This window comes from Sinocyclocheilus rhinocerous, unplaced genomic scaffold (assembly GCF_001515625.1).
Source record: "Sinocyclocheilus rhinocerous isolate Xijiao unplaced genomic scaffold, SAMN03320098_v1.1 scaffold1352, whole genome shotgun sequence".
Taxonomy (NCBI): domain Eukaryota; kingdom Metazoa; phylum Chordata; class Actinopteri; order Cypriniformes; family Cyprinidae; genus Sinocyclocheilus; species Sinocyclocheilus rhinocerous.
This window is the reverse complement of record NW_015656168.1, coordinates 62,578-76,478: the sequence shown is the minus strand read 5'-3', so window position 1 is coordinate 76,478 and position 13,901 is coordinate 62,578. Positions and strand designations below refer to the sequence as shown.

At 36.0% G+C, this 13,901-nt stretch overlaps 1 pseudogene; it reads left to right on the top strand.

The window, feature by feature from the left end:
- The first annotated feature begins 2,502 nt into the window (after positions 1-2,502).
- On the top strand, positions 2,503-13,448 carry LOC107719774 (atrial natriuretic peptide receptor 1-like; annotated as a pseudogene).
- The last annotated feature ends 453 nt before the right edge of the window (positions 13,449-13,901 follow it).

Genomic DNA, 13,901 nt, shown 5'->3' with positions numbered 1-13,901 from the left:
GAAGCTAATATCCAGCATGCCAGAGCGAATTGCAGAGGTTATGAAGAACAAGTGTCAACACTGTAAATATTGACTCATTATATATTTTTTTTTTGCCAATAAAAGCCTTTAAAACTTTTGATATGCTTATCATTGTTTTTCAGTATACCATAGAAACATGTGGAAAAATCTACAAATTATAAAGCAGCAAAACACAATTTATGTCACTGCCAAAACTTTTGGCCATGACTGTAGATTTGAAAATATAAATAAAGATCCACACTCCAATTAACTTGGTGGCAGTATTGTAATGATTCTTGAGTGGGTAAAGTTATATTTAAAGCTAAGATATTTATTATGAGTTAGGTAGTTGGTTAGTAGAAATGGTGTTCATAGCAATAGATTTTTTTTATTTTTATTGTTTATTCTTAGAAGTAATTTCAGTCTCCTGTCTGCTCTTTGAGTTTCATATGAGTCCTGGTTCTGGAATTCCATAATGCCACCAGTGATTCTGAGCTTTATTTATTGACTGCCATCTTCTGGTCGGGAAGAAATTCACTAGACGGGGCTTGTTTAATTATTTGCTAGAGTTAGCATGTGTTCCATTCTTATCGACATCTCCAAGAAGGGTTTTCCTAACTTTTCAGTGCATCTCTTATCTCCTAAATTTGTAAAACCCCGGAGGCATGGTTATAATAACCAAATATACACTGCGCACGTACACGTTTAAATTATATTAAAAAGAGATTGTTGCTTACCATCTTTTAGTTAGATGAAAGGGTCGAGGCCACATTGAGACTAGAATAGCAGTTTTAATAGTTTTTACTACATTAAGCCTTAAATTTGTCGTGTGACCAGTGGGCGGAGCAATTTGACGACGTCATTTCTCATCATGTGATAAAAGGCTGTAATCATTAAAGTTTATGCTTGTAATGCAAATTTATTCGTCACTTAGGCCTACTTGTATAACATCAAACAGACTCTGTCAAACAAGTAAAATGAATAGGACATTATTTTTGCCTTTACAAATATTTCTCGCCAAGAGAGGTAACTCTGGAATCATTATTTGTGAACAATAACTTTAAACTAATGTTTACATAAATATAAAATATTTATTTGACGTTTCTCTTATATTAAAATATTGCACAGAAACACATGTTAGCTTAATACAAAGTAAATAATGTGAAAATAATATTGTAATAAGTTTTATCAGTGAAGGCAAATTAAGCGATGCTAAAAAAAAAAACCTGTTTAAAAAGATTTCTGCTTTGAAAGTACTATTGAAATCACATTTATATTTATCATATTAGCCTACATATTGGGCCCATATTTTATGTAAATTAAAATGGATGTTTAATATTGTATAGTTAATATTTTTTTAAATGTAAATTGAGCTTAACTATAAAATCCCAGATTATGAAAGCTTTTGAAGCAGAAAACTCTCTCCACTCTTCCTGTACTATTTTTATTCCCCTGTGTATTCGTGCAGTGACACAAACTAACCCCAATACAGATTTTGTTGTTTTTATAGGCAGACATATTTTGGGGGGAAATGACCACAACATTTATCTTTCTCTCATGGTGTTCAGCTTTTTGCACTGAGAAAGGTTTCAAATGTTTTCTGGCCTGTGAAACTGACAGACACACTAGAGGGCATTCCCACGATATAGAAGCCTCCAGTGCCAGTGTGCAGGGGGATGACACCATCTTATTTTTACTTTAATCTTTTGACCTCTTGTTCCTGACCTGGCTGATTCTTGTGCTATGATTCTTAATTAATGTGCATACATTAATATTCTTCTTTCTTTCATTAAAATACAGAAAGTTGGCAAACATTAGAAAATACCAGTTTATTTTAGAAACTTACATCCATGTCATCATTTAATATGAACAAATCCTTTATGCTTACATGCACTTTTGAAAAGAGCCCTTATGCATGTAAACAGAAACATATGCTACAGTATCACTCAAAGCACTGACAGACGAACATGTTTTTTCAGACCTTATGGACATGAGAATTCCCGAATACATCTGTAGACCGGTGTATACTCATATGTTTGTTTAGCTATAAACAAATGTCAGAGGAACACCAGAGCTTGAGATACAGAGCAGTATTAATGTGAGACCCTTGATTTACAGTCACTCTGGGGAGTTCACTGTCGTGGATGGCTGGAATCAGAGCAAAACCATATGGCCACAGTTTGCCACTGGATATTTTTCATATCCAGGTAGTTTCTGATGCAAGGTCCTTTTTTTTATTTGTTTTTGACTCATTTTGTTCAAACTTTGTGTTGAAGCGGGAATTATTCTTTTGGAATGAGTGGTAAGTAATTTCATTTAATAATTTTACAGGCTTATTTAGTGTACATAGCACATGAGATTTTAATATTGACTACGCTACAATTAGAAGCTGTTCAAACACATATCTATACACAGTTTGCTTACATGGGCAATAATGTATATATATATATATATATATATATTTGTGTGTATTGTAAAATATGAATACAAATTTGGACTAATATGCCATCTAGAGGTAATGAAGCACTTCGAGGGACTTCACTGCTCTTTTTGATGACTCTGGTTCCTCTCAGTCTGGGTGATAGATTCACCTTGTTGATCTCCATGCCCAACACCTCCATTCCTTTCAGTGTTGGTCGGATTGGGGCTAGAGCTCTTATCGCTATCAGTTCTGTAAACTGCAGTCCGGACCTTCTGCAAGGTCAGTGAACTATTTGTACCAAGTAGAAAAGGAAGATGCACGATATTTATATATCATCTTTAATGTAATATGTTGTGGAATTATTCATCATCCACATCTGGATTACCATTATGTGGATGATGAATGCAATAATCTACGTGGCCCTGGGAAAATTGTGGCGCTTTACCATAGACACAAATTGTCACAGTGTTTGGTTGTGGTGCCCTGGACTGGCCACTTGAGGGCGCTATCCTGTTTCTATGTTTTATGTGTTTAACTCCATTTCCCATAATCCCTTGCTTGTCATTTCTGTTCTTATCATGAGCACCTGTTAATCATTCCTGATCATTATCACCGGTTGTTAATTACTCATCATCTCATCTATATATACCATGCTCACTCTGTCTGTCATTGCTACTACATTGTATTTGTCTTCTCAGTCCTGATCTTGATGTTGTCTATAGTTTACCGTGTATCTGTTCCTTGTGTTTGGATTACCTTTTGGCCACGTTTTTGTTCCGTTTGGATATTTTGTTACTTTCAATAAAACTGCAAATGGATCTTACCTTGTCTCTCCGGGCATTTCATGACACAAATACAGTGCTTTCAACGGACCTTCTTGCTCAAGTGTATGTGGTTGTATTAGCTTCATTTCCAAGACAATTGAAGGTCAAAACAAGTAAATAATAAAAATACAGCGGAACGTGTCAAAAATAACAATCACTCACTCATTATATCATTACTCAGACAATAGACTTCCAAATTAAGGTATCTGTCTTCTACAAGCACACAGTTCCAATTAAAGCTTAAAATTGACTTTTAACGCATGAAGGGCTATCAAAAAGTAATTACAAAAGTCGTTATAATCTCATTTGTCACAAGATATCATCATTACAAGACGAAGGACTATCAAATGTTCGTTGAGTAGGAAATGGAGCATTATCATCTGTTGCTAATTCTTATTTAAGGTCTGCGCAGTGACTGCTAAACTAGCAGCTTATTGGAACATTGCTGCCATCAGTCCTGTATGTGCAGATCAACAGTTTCTAGATAAGAAGGTCTGTTTTAATGTTGTATATTACAATGAACACACTTATATCTTAAAATGCACTTTGCTTTTCAGTTGCTAAATGTCTTTTTCTCTTGGCCCCTTGAAATTCAGGCCTATCCGGCCTTAACAAGAGTGTTTGGACCTTTTACTTAACTAGGGGCTTTCTTTGTGGAAATCTGTAAGCAGTTTCACAATAAACAGTCCTGGGCTATTCCCGTCGAGGGGAGCAGGTATGTAATATACCTTAAAACTGAGAGGTGGAAAATCTATGTTCATTTACATTTATTATAAACTGCATGTACATTGTAAAAATAAATAACTACATAAATAGTCATTTTAATGGTCAAAGTGATTTTTAAGTATATAAGTATATAGTATAAAAGTATATATGTAAGTATATAAAAGTATATATTAAGTACAAAAAAATATTGCACCAAGTAGAAAGGAAACTGTACTGGTTTATGTACAGTTTGCATATAAATGTACAGTTATTTAAATGTGAAAAAGAACAAGTAATCTAACAATTTACTGGAAACAATGTGTAAATTGACATTACCAGAATTCCCTTTGTGACAGTTCACATTTTATCTAAGTATATAGCAGTTAAATATCTTGTTGATAAAAAATATAGTTGCTATTATGAAGTCAAGAAGTTCATCTTAGAATTATTTAAACACATTTTCTCGAAAGGTATCAAGCAGAGCACAATAACACCACAGTGGCCAAGTATCAAGAAATCCATGGCTCGCTTTCTCAAGGGTCCTTGTCGACCTGGTCCTGGGTCTTAACTGAGGTGGCACAAGTCTCTCGCAGCAAGAAAAAAACCCTATCTGATGCAAATTTGTTCTATACCAAAAGCTGTGAGCAACTAAACAATGAAACTATATTGTTTGTGTCCTTTCGCCTATACAGTTATTGTGATATCGGCACATGGCAAGTTGGTCCGCAGTTTGCTAATTGAAGCTCACAAGAAAGGCCTCACCAATGGAGATTTTGTTTTCTTTTGTTTCGAGCCATACAAGCAAAAGCTGTTATTTGGCAGTTTTGACTGGAAACAAGGTGTGTATTACATAACCACAAAATTAATGACTTGACCGACGATGTAATTTTCTATTTATAGTACATGGTTTTCTTCTTTCTCAGGTGATGGATATGACTCAGTGGCCAAGCAAGCCTATCAGGCTCTGTTTTTCCTGTCTCTGTATAAACCCAGTGATAACAGGCCTTCTCAGAGAATGTCATCAGAAGGTCCAAAATAGACTTTGGCTATACATATGCTCCTAATGAAAAGGTTTGCTTTTATTATGCACATCAACAAAGAGTTTATTGCCAGTGATACCACATCTGAATTTTGGTGCGAGGGCATGTGGTTGAATGGATGGAAGCCATGTGATGGGAAATTTAGTTTGCTTAAATATCACTATACAAGTGAGATGACGCTTCAGCACAACTTTTAGGTTATTTCATTATGAGTTCAGTTGTTTCAATTCCACAGGTGTCATTCCTAGCAGCCATAGCCCATGATAGTGTCTGGCTGTATGCCCAGACATTTAACGAAACTTTGGCAGAAAAAGAAAACCCATATGATGGCTTAGCCATCACTAGACGAATGTGGAACAGAACCATTACAGGTTTGTAGAGCTTAAAATATATCCAGTGATTCCCAACTGGATTTAAGATTACATGTGCGTATGCAATGCAGTATTATTTAGTATAATATGAGTTAAAAGGAGCATATTTTTGGTTTTGGTTTGTTTTCTGGTTACATGCTTTGTGACTTTTTGTTAAACAGGTATTCAAGGAGATGTAACTATTGATGCGAGTTGAGACCGTGAGTTAAATTACATGATGAAACAATTCCAAGGTGGTAATAACCAGTGTCAGGTGAGCCACTAACATATACTTATTATCTAGACCAAACCAGTGCAAGCCATCTGAAAACTGCTCTGCTATTCTGAATTACATTTGTGAAATGAGTCATTGCTCTCTACACAGGTCATTGCGAACTATTTTGGGACTTTATAAGGCAGTACAAGGGGTTCAAATCAAGTGGACTGGAGGACGGACAACTCCTTCCAAAGACTCTCCAGACTGTGGCTTTCATGGAGAACTCTGCATCAATCTAGGTATTGGGCAACCCGGGCTCATTGGAAAAACGTGACTGTGGCAACAGTTCTGCAAAATTATATTACACAACATCTTGCACATTTCGTGACACTTGTGAAATGTCAACGAAAGAGGCAGAGGCAGGTTTTTCAATGATGGGTTGGTATTTGGACTTTCATGGCCTCTATGTTTAATGCATTTTACTGCCCATCATTCATTAACTTTGAAGGTGTGTTAACACACAGGAGCATGATATTGGAAGCATGTTCATGCACTTCTGCTTATCAGCTCTTTCAAGGGGCCAGTTAAAGGCCATAGTGCAGTAACTTTGTTTCCAGTAGGGGGCACCAGATACCCAACTTTGCTCCATACATTAGTTCATTCACGCCCCACCACTCAGCCCTTGGTTTCTCACCCCTTCAATTTCATCTTTTTTGACATTGCCCCATACCCTATCTTTGATTAAAAAAATGGGGGGAAAGAAAAAATCTTGAATAATGTACCAATGCCTGCAAGATCCAAATGTCCAACTCAGTGGCAATATCGATTTCTCAGCTATTCACTGACTGAATCTCCCTCAAGCTAACACGTCGAAGTAATAAAGTCTGGACAGACTTATGCAACCAGATATAATACTTTTATCAAAGGTGACTGGATGTGACTGTTTCATTTTGCATTCCTACAGATTTACCCTGGGTGGCTTCCAGTCTTGCTGTATCATAATTCTATAAATTGACGTAGTTGCATTTTGACACCAAGTGAGTGCTAATCACCCAGCAGACCTGCAGATCGCAAATGTGTGTGTTTTATTTTCAGAGAGAAAATTCTTGATTGCTTTGGGGATTATTGCTGGCTTGGTGGCCGCAAGGGACCCTTGCAGTCTGTGCTTTATACAGGTAATAGTTAAAGTGTGTATTTTTAACTGCTCTTAAACATTAACAATGCCGAATCAAGTGTAGAAATGAGGTAATTTGCATAAGAGCGATGCATATACTTTTTTCTTCCCAAGAGATTTGTTTTTGCTAGTTACACCATTTTCATTTATTTTGGATGTAAGATTTGCATGTTATACTGCAATTATGTTGAAACATTCTGTTGATTTTATAGTTCATGAATGCCAGACTAAATTCAGCTGAAACGTTAGAGCTGATGCCTAAAAATGCAAACCTTATTGAATCAGCTCCACTGCTGTTCTTCAGTTTTTCTTAGTATTTCAGGATTTATTGGCTTTGTAGAATTACGGTCTTAGATTTTCTAGTCTTCAGATTAAACTGATATTTATTACCAGGAAGTTCAAACTCCAGGAAGAAGCTTCCAAGATGCTGTGGACAGTCGATGCAGATGATGTCGTAATGATGGAGCATCACTCCTCAACCATCCCAGCAAAGGCTTCAAGAAGATTTAATGCATTATAAGCTGATTAAGTCATTCTTCTGGCCCACAATTTACTTTATTTTGTAATGCAAGAACATAATAGCAATTGTGAGGCAGAAATATTACATATAACAATGTAATAGACATTGTCATCTAAAGAGATAACCACTTCTACCTCCTAATCATTACTGTTTTAATTGTGGTTTGTTTGGATGGAAATACTACATGCACTATGAATGAATCTATTACATCTAGATTCTCCTCTTTGTGGTTCAGTCCTGAGGGAGTCCATTTCAGCTAATGGTACTCAAAAAGGGGATATCTACAGTTTTGCCATTATCGCTCAAGAGGTAGTATATCGTAGAGGGCCTTTCTACATCCCCAACTGTCACTTCAGTGCTAGAGGTATGATAATACACTCATCTCCCTCTCTCTATAAAGCCTCTTTTCATAACATAAGGTAAACCATTTCAGATGGATAACTGTACAGGACTGTTGGTGACTCTCTCCCGTCTGTTTTTCAGAGATTGTGGAGAGGATCAGGGCGAGAGTGTGTAGCCCACTGAGGCCTCACATAGACCCATCGGAGGGTGTAAAGGAACTGGAGGGAATCATAGTCAGCTGCTGGAGAGAGAAACCTGCAGAGAGACCAGACTTCTCTTTTCTCAGGACTGCCATCAAGAAACTCTGAATATAAATATATACATGTAAATACATGTAAATATTTTCTAAATATATACTTTATGTGTGTGTCTTTATATATACATAATAAATACACACACATATAGCCTGTTATGTACACACAAACTTTTATTTTGGATGCGATTGCCCGGCAGTATTTTTTTTATTGTTATTAAACATATTAAAAATAATTTCCAATAAATCAAATTAAGCTAAATTCATCTTAAAATATTTAAGACTGTTCCTATTGCAACTAACTGAAATAGAATGCATTTAAGAATTTTTTTTTTTAGATAAACAGAAATAATAATAATAATAATAATAATAACAATAATAACAACAACAACAACAACAACAACAACAAAAGCACATAACAAAATTACTAAAGCTTAAATTAGAATTAAAATGAATACTGAAAATATGAAAATAAAAGCACATTTAAAATATTAATAAATACTATAGTAGTATATAAATAATACTAGTTATATTATAAAGGTTATAATGTTATTTATTTCATAAAATAAGTATCTTCACTCATTTATTTATCTCAATCAGCTAATAAACCTTATAATCTGCATTTTAATTTTACATCATATACAGTACACTATAAAACAGTGACATGTTGGCAGTTGGCACTTGAATACCTCAGACCAAAACAAAGAGAACCACAAACACTCTGACTTTTAGGGTCCTCTCTGGACTGCAGTTTTATTAGACTTTCTGCTGATACGATCTTCCCCACTTGCAGAGTAAGATTCCCAAGTGAAGTCAGTGTTAACATTGAGATAAGTTTGATTAAAGGCACTTTAAACAAGCAGTGCTGAGGCATCAGTACAGCTATCTCTCCTTCCCAATCTAATGCGGTCTTGACACTGCTACAGTTGCACGTTCTTCCTCTTTGTGCTTGTTTCAGCTGTAAATGAGGGTAGTTGTGACTAATGAGCGATTTTGTGGTAATGAAGAACAGGGCAGGGACACAGAGGATCATTAATTACACTTACAAATGACAGTGCTTAATCAGGTAGACAAACAAACAGGATATGGCCACTCTGGGGACCAGTGACACACAACCCAGCGATCATAGAGTCCCATGAGAACAACACTGTCACAACGTATCACGCTAAACATTTATACTGGCCTTGGAGGATGAAGGGAGAGAGATTTAAAAAAAAGCAACGGTGTTGTGTGTACTGTGCACTGATAAATGTTTCTTTTGCAGCAAATGGCCCTTGAAGGGACAATAAAGAATTACTGCTTCTTTAACGTGATCGTGCTAAAGCTAGTTAGTAGTAATAATAAAGAATGATTTTTGCTGAGCATTTGTGTGTGTGCACAGGGGTTCTGAGAACATTCTGGATAACCTGCTGTCCCATATGGAGCAGTATGCGTGCAATCTGGAGGAGATAGTCAGTGAACGTACCGCTTTACTCCAGGAAGAGAAGAAGCGAGCAGAGGGACTGCTCACGCAGATGTTGCCACGGTAACCAAATAACCAAAAAAAAAAAAAATGCCGATCCAAAGCTACCTAGAACTAATTTCTTCCTTTTAAACTCTTCTTCCTTTTTCCATTCTTTGATTTACAAAGTAAGTATGCATATAGGCTATGACACATCAAGCTGAAGGTTTGCCATCGACCAATGTCAGACTGTCTTTGAGCATCTGTTGGCGTAGTTTTTGCCGTATGTTCCACTTGTCGGACCATCTCTTGGTGAGAGAGCCTACACTGATTGGCTGTTCAACTTAGCTAAACAGTGTACGCAAAGTCAAGAGGACACACACAGAACGCTCTTTTGGCTCTTCCAGTTTGTCTTTTTGTGTCATGAATACAGACTACTGCCTCCCACGGGTATGGAGAGTTATTTCCTCTCACACAGGTGCAAGGTGTGTTAGTTGGCTGTTGGCTTTAGTCTTTAGTCAAGCTCATTTTGACCATTGTCAGCTTTGTTTCCGCTATTTGTCTGTGTTGGTTTATTGTGTCTTGGCCTTAAAGGGATAGTTCACCCAAAAAATTTAAATTCTTTCATTAATTACTCACCCTCATGTCATTCCAAATCTGTAAGACCTCCGTTCATCTTCGGAACAATTAAATAATTTTTTTATGAAATCTGAGAGGTTTCTGACCTTGCATAGACAGCAACGGAACTACCATGTTCAAGGCCCAGAAAGGTAGTAAGGATATCGTTAAAATAGTCCATGTGACATCAGTGGTTCAATCGTAATGATATGCAGGCATTTCGAAAAAACGAAATTTAAAAAAAAAAAATGTAGGTCCTATGTGGGGTCATTTGTTCAGATTTTGATCATATTTTTAAAAATAAATATGTCCAAATCTATTTGGGGAGGTTTGAGGAGCCGCTGTCCTCTGTTGTCTAAGACTTTGAAATACCCTGCACTTGTTAAATTATGTATGTGCCTGTGTGTGTTTGTTTGTGTAGGGGTCTGTTGTAAGATCAAATATCCACATAGTACGCTCTGGAATGGGTTTCATATGTCACATAAAAGCTCCTGACATTACTAGGTGACATGGCGCACGTGCCAAAAACTCTACTCTGTCACGAATATCAGGCTACTGTTAGCATAGCTGCTGGCTCGCTAGCCCGTCTGAGCCTTAAAGTGGAAATAATACATTCACATGTGATTAGTTATTTTTGGACCATACTGAAGCCCACAGCTGAACCACAACAGAAAACTATTGTCACCCTAAACAAACTTTGATCTCTGTATCTGTATCCTTAAGCTGACTGCTATAAACTGACCGCACTCGTTTCCTTTGCTGTAGGTAGTGAACGTGCTGAATGACCTGTACACATACTTCGACAATATCATTGACAACCACAGGTACATAATTTGAATGCCTCACCATCATGTGAGACGATTTTATCCATTGTAGGAAATGGGTTGCTTCATGTGTCCTTTGCTGTATCCAGGTAGAAACCATTGGCGATGCCTACATGGTAGTGTCGGGCCTGCCTACAAGAAATGGAGACGACCATGCAAAAGAAATAGCAAGAATGTCATTAGCTGTAGTGCAGGGCATGAGGAGCTTCTACAGTCCACACGTACCAGAGCAGCAGCTGAGGGTCCGCATTGGAGTTCATTCAGGTAATAACTGGATGGTGACAGCTCTTTGGCTGTGCTATTCTTTGTATATTCACTGGCCTGCACTGACCCTGATCAATCACAAAAATAAATGTGCTCAGGATATGAGTGTATTACGTTGTAATTTATATAATGCAAGCAACAATTTTTTTTAATGCTCTTATACTAAAGTATGAACAAGTATACAAGGGGTGTCCAACCTTAGCAGTAGTTCAAGAGCTAGGTTGGCAACTTTCTTTTGTCTGACAAAAACACATTTTAAAAATTGTCTCATTCTCCACCAAAGCTTTGTACATGGTAAAACATTCAAGCTGCCTCTCCACTTTGAGTGTCCGGTACGCCTCTCATATTTCCACTTGATTTTCCAGCCTGAATATTCACAAAAATTACACTATAATTCAAAATTAAGATTTAAAAATAATAATAATAATAATAATAACAATAAATATACTACTGTAAGATAAAATAATAATGATAGTAATGAAATGTCTATTTCTAATAAATGCTGTTCTTTTGAACTTTCTGTTCATCAAAGAAAATGAATCATGGATTCCACAAAAAAAACAAAAACAAATTAGCATATTAGAATGATTTCTGAAGGATCATGTGGCACTGGAGACTGGAGTGATGATGCTGAAAGTTTACCTTTGCCATCACAAAAACAAATAGCATTTAAAAAAAATTCAAAACAGAAAGCAAAATAAAAATACAATAAAATGAATCATCCTCTCTACGTATAAAAATCCAAAATAAAAGTATAGCAAATGAAAGAATTTATCAACATGCATAAAACTGTGTGCAATATACTGTAAGAAACAGACAAAACAGACTTCTCATAAATACATTTGATTATGACTGGTAGTTTATACAGAAGGTTTATACAGTACATTTCATTTCTTCTCTCTCTTGCCTTTTTCAGATGTGTTTTCAATAGAAAACCAATGATGCATTTGTATATTCCTTCTGATTTGGTCAATTTACAAATCAGAGGAGTGTTTATGTTGCTCAGGCATTCCTGCAGTGATTTCAACTTGCCAACTTGGCTTATGACACATATAAGAAAAATTCTAATCAAATACATCATTATACATTATATTACATAACGTCACCATTAAAGAGCTGCTTTAGGCACACAAAACATAGGCTGAGTAGTGGAGAAGGAGAAACTCTATTTAAAATGTGTTTGTTAAAACTACTAAAGGTTGTGGAAAAATACAGAATCATAAAAAAAAATCATTTTGCTTGTTACAGGGCCTTGTGTCGCAGGGGTTGTGGGTCTGAAAATGCCACGCTAGTGTTTTTTTGGAGACACTGTGAACACTGCCTCCAGGATGGAGACATATGGATTACGTAAGATCACTAATGAAGGATGTGCTGACAGTAGGAAGATATGTCAGAGGAGCATTTTAAATGAACCCCATGTGATTGATCTGACCACTGCCTTAACCTCAGCACTTTTTGTGACCGGCTTTTAATTATGTAATCATATCGTTTTATTTTTCCCTCTCAGCACTGAGGATCCATGTGAGCAGTTCCACAAAGTCTCTCCTTGACACTTTCAGGTCTTTGCGCTGTGAACTGCGAGGTGACATCCACATAAAGGTACAGAGTTTCTGCCACTGTGACATTCACCTCAGAAAGCATCATATTGCTTTCATCTCGCCTGTCTTACCACATCACAACAATCCGATTCGTTCAGCTGATTCTTTTCACACATATTTATTTTAGGATTTTTAAATGACTTAGGATTTAAAAAATTACTAGCACTAACAGTGAGTACGTTTACATGGACAACAATACTCCGATTTTAATACGATTAAGACAATACTCTGATTAAGAATCTACCATGTAAACAGAGATTTTTGATTACCTTAATCTGGCTAAAGTCATAATCGAAGTAAACAGAAATCGAATTAAGACATGTGGAGTATTCCTATTTTAGTCACATTACTGAAGTGCAGAATAGACATGTAAACACCTTAATCACATTATTACTGTCGTGTAGGACTTTTTGCTGCATTTTGCGACAGGATTTATAACATGTAAAACGGGAACATGAAAGGAATATTCTAAAAGCAATTCATGTAAACACCATAATCATAATATTGGCTTATTTAGAATAAGGTAAATAATTCGATTACTGATGTCCATGTAAACGTAATCAGTGACACATCCATTGTGTTACAAAACCATAGTGTAATAAAATGACATCATAACTACAATCACGGCTGTAAACATTCATATCCGAAAAGTTGTGTATACATGGCAGCTTAATTTCAGAAAGAGTGGAAATATTTATTTGATAACGAGTCACAGCTGGTAAGGACCTATAAATAGAGCTCAATAGCCTCCTCTTAACAACAAGTTTTCAAAGCTTCGGAACTGCTCTCACCTCCCTGTTCTCTTCCATTTCAGGGAAAGGGCTGGGTGAGGATGCTTTTGGGAGAGGACTACTAAACCAGATCCCTTTTTTCAATACTTTTTAACATGAAAATTTTTTTGATTTTTTAAAGAGTATATTACACTCTATTTCTACTTTGTTTTGCATGTTTGCAATATTTTAGTTCAATAAGCAAATTTCGGTCCCACTTTATATTAAGTGGCCCTAATACCTGTGTACTTACATAGTAACTAGATGTGTATGTAGTATGTAACCACAGTGTAAGTACACATTGGTACATAGTATCTAGAGCTGTAATATTTCTGTAACTGCACACATGTAACAACCCTCCGAAATATATATATATATATATATATATATATATAATAACATATATTACACATAACTGTTTTCCTTTTTAATATATTAACTCCAGTTTTCAGTATAATCATTCAGAAATAATGTTTCTTGAACACCAAATCATTTTTATTAGCACATTTGTGCTGCTTGATATTTGTGTGAAAACCAAG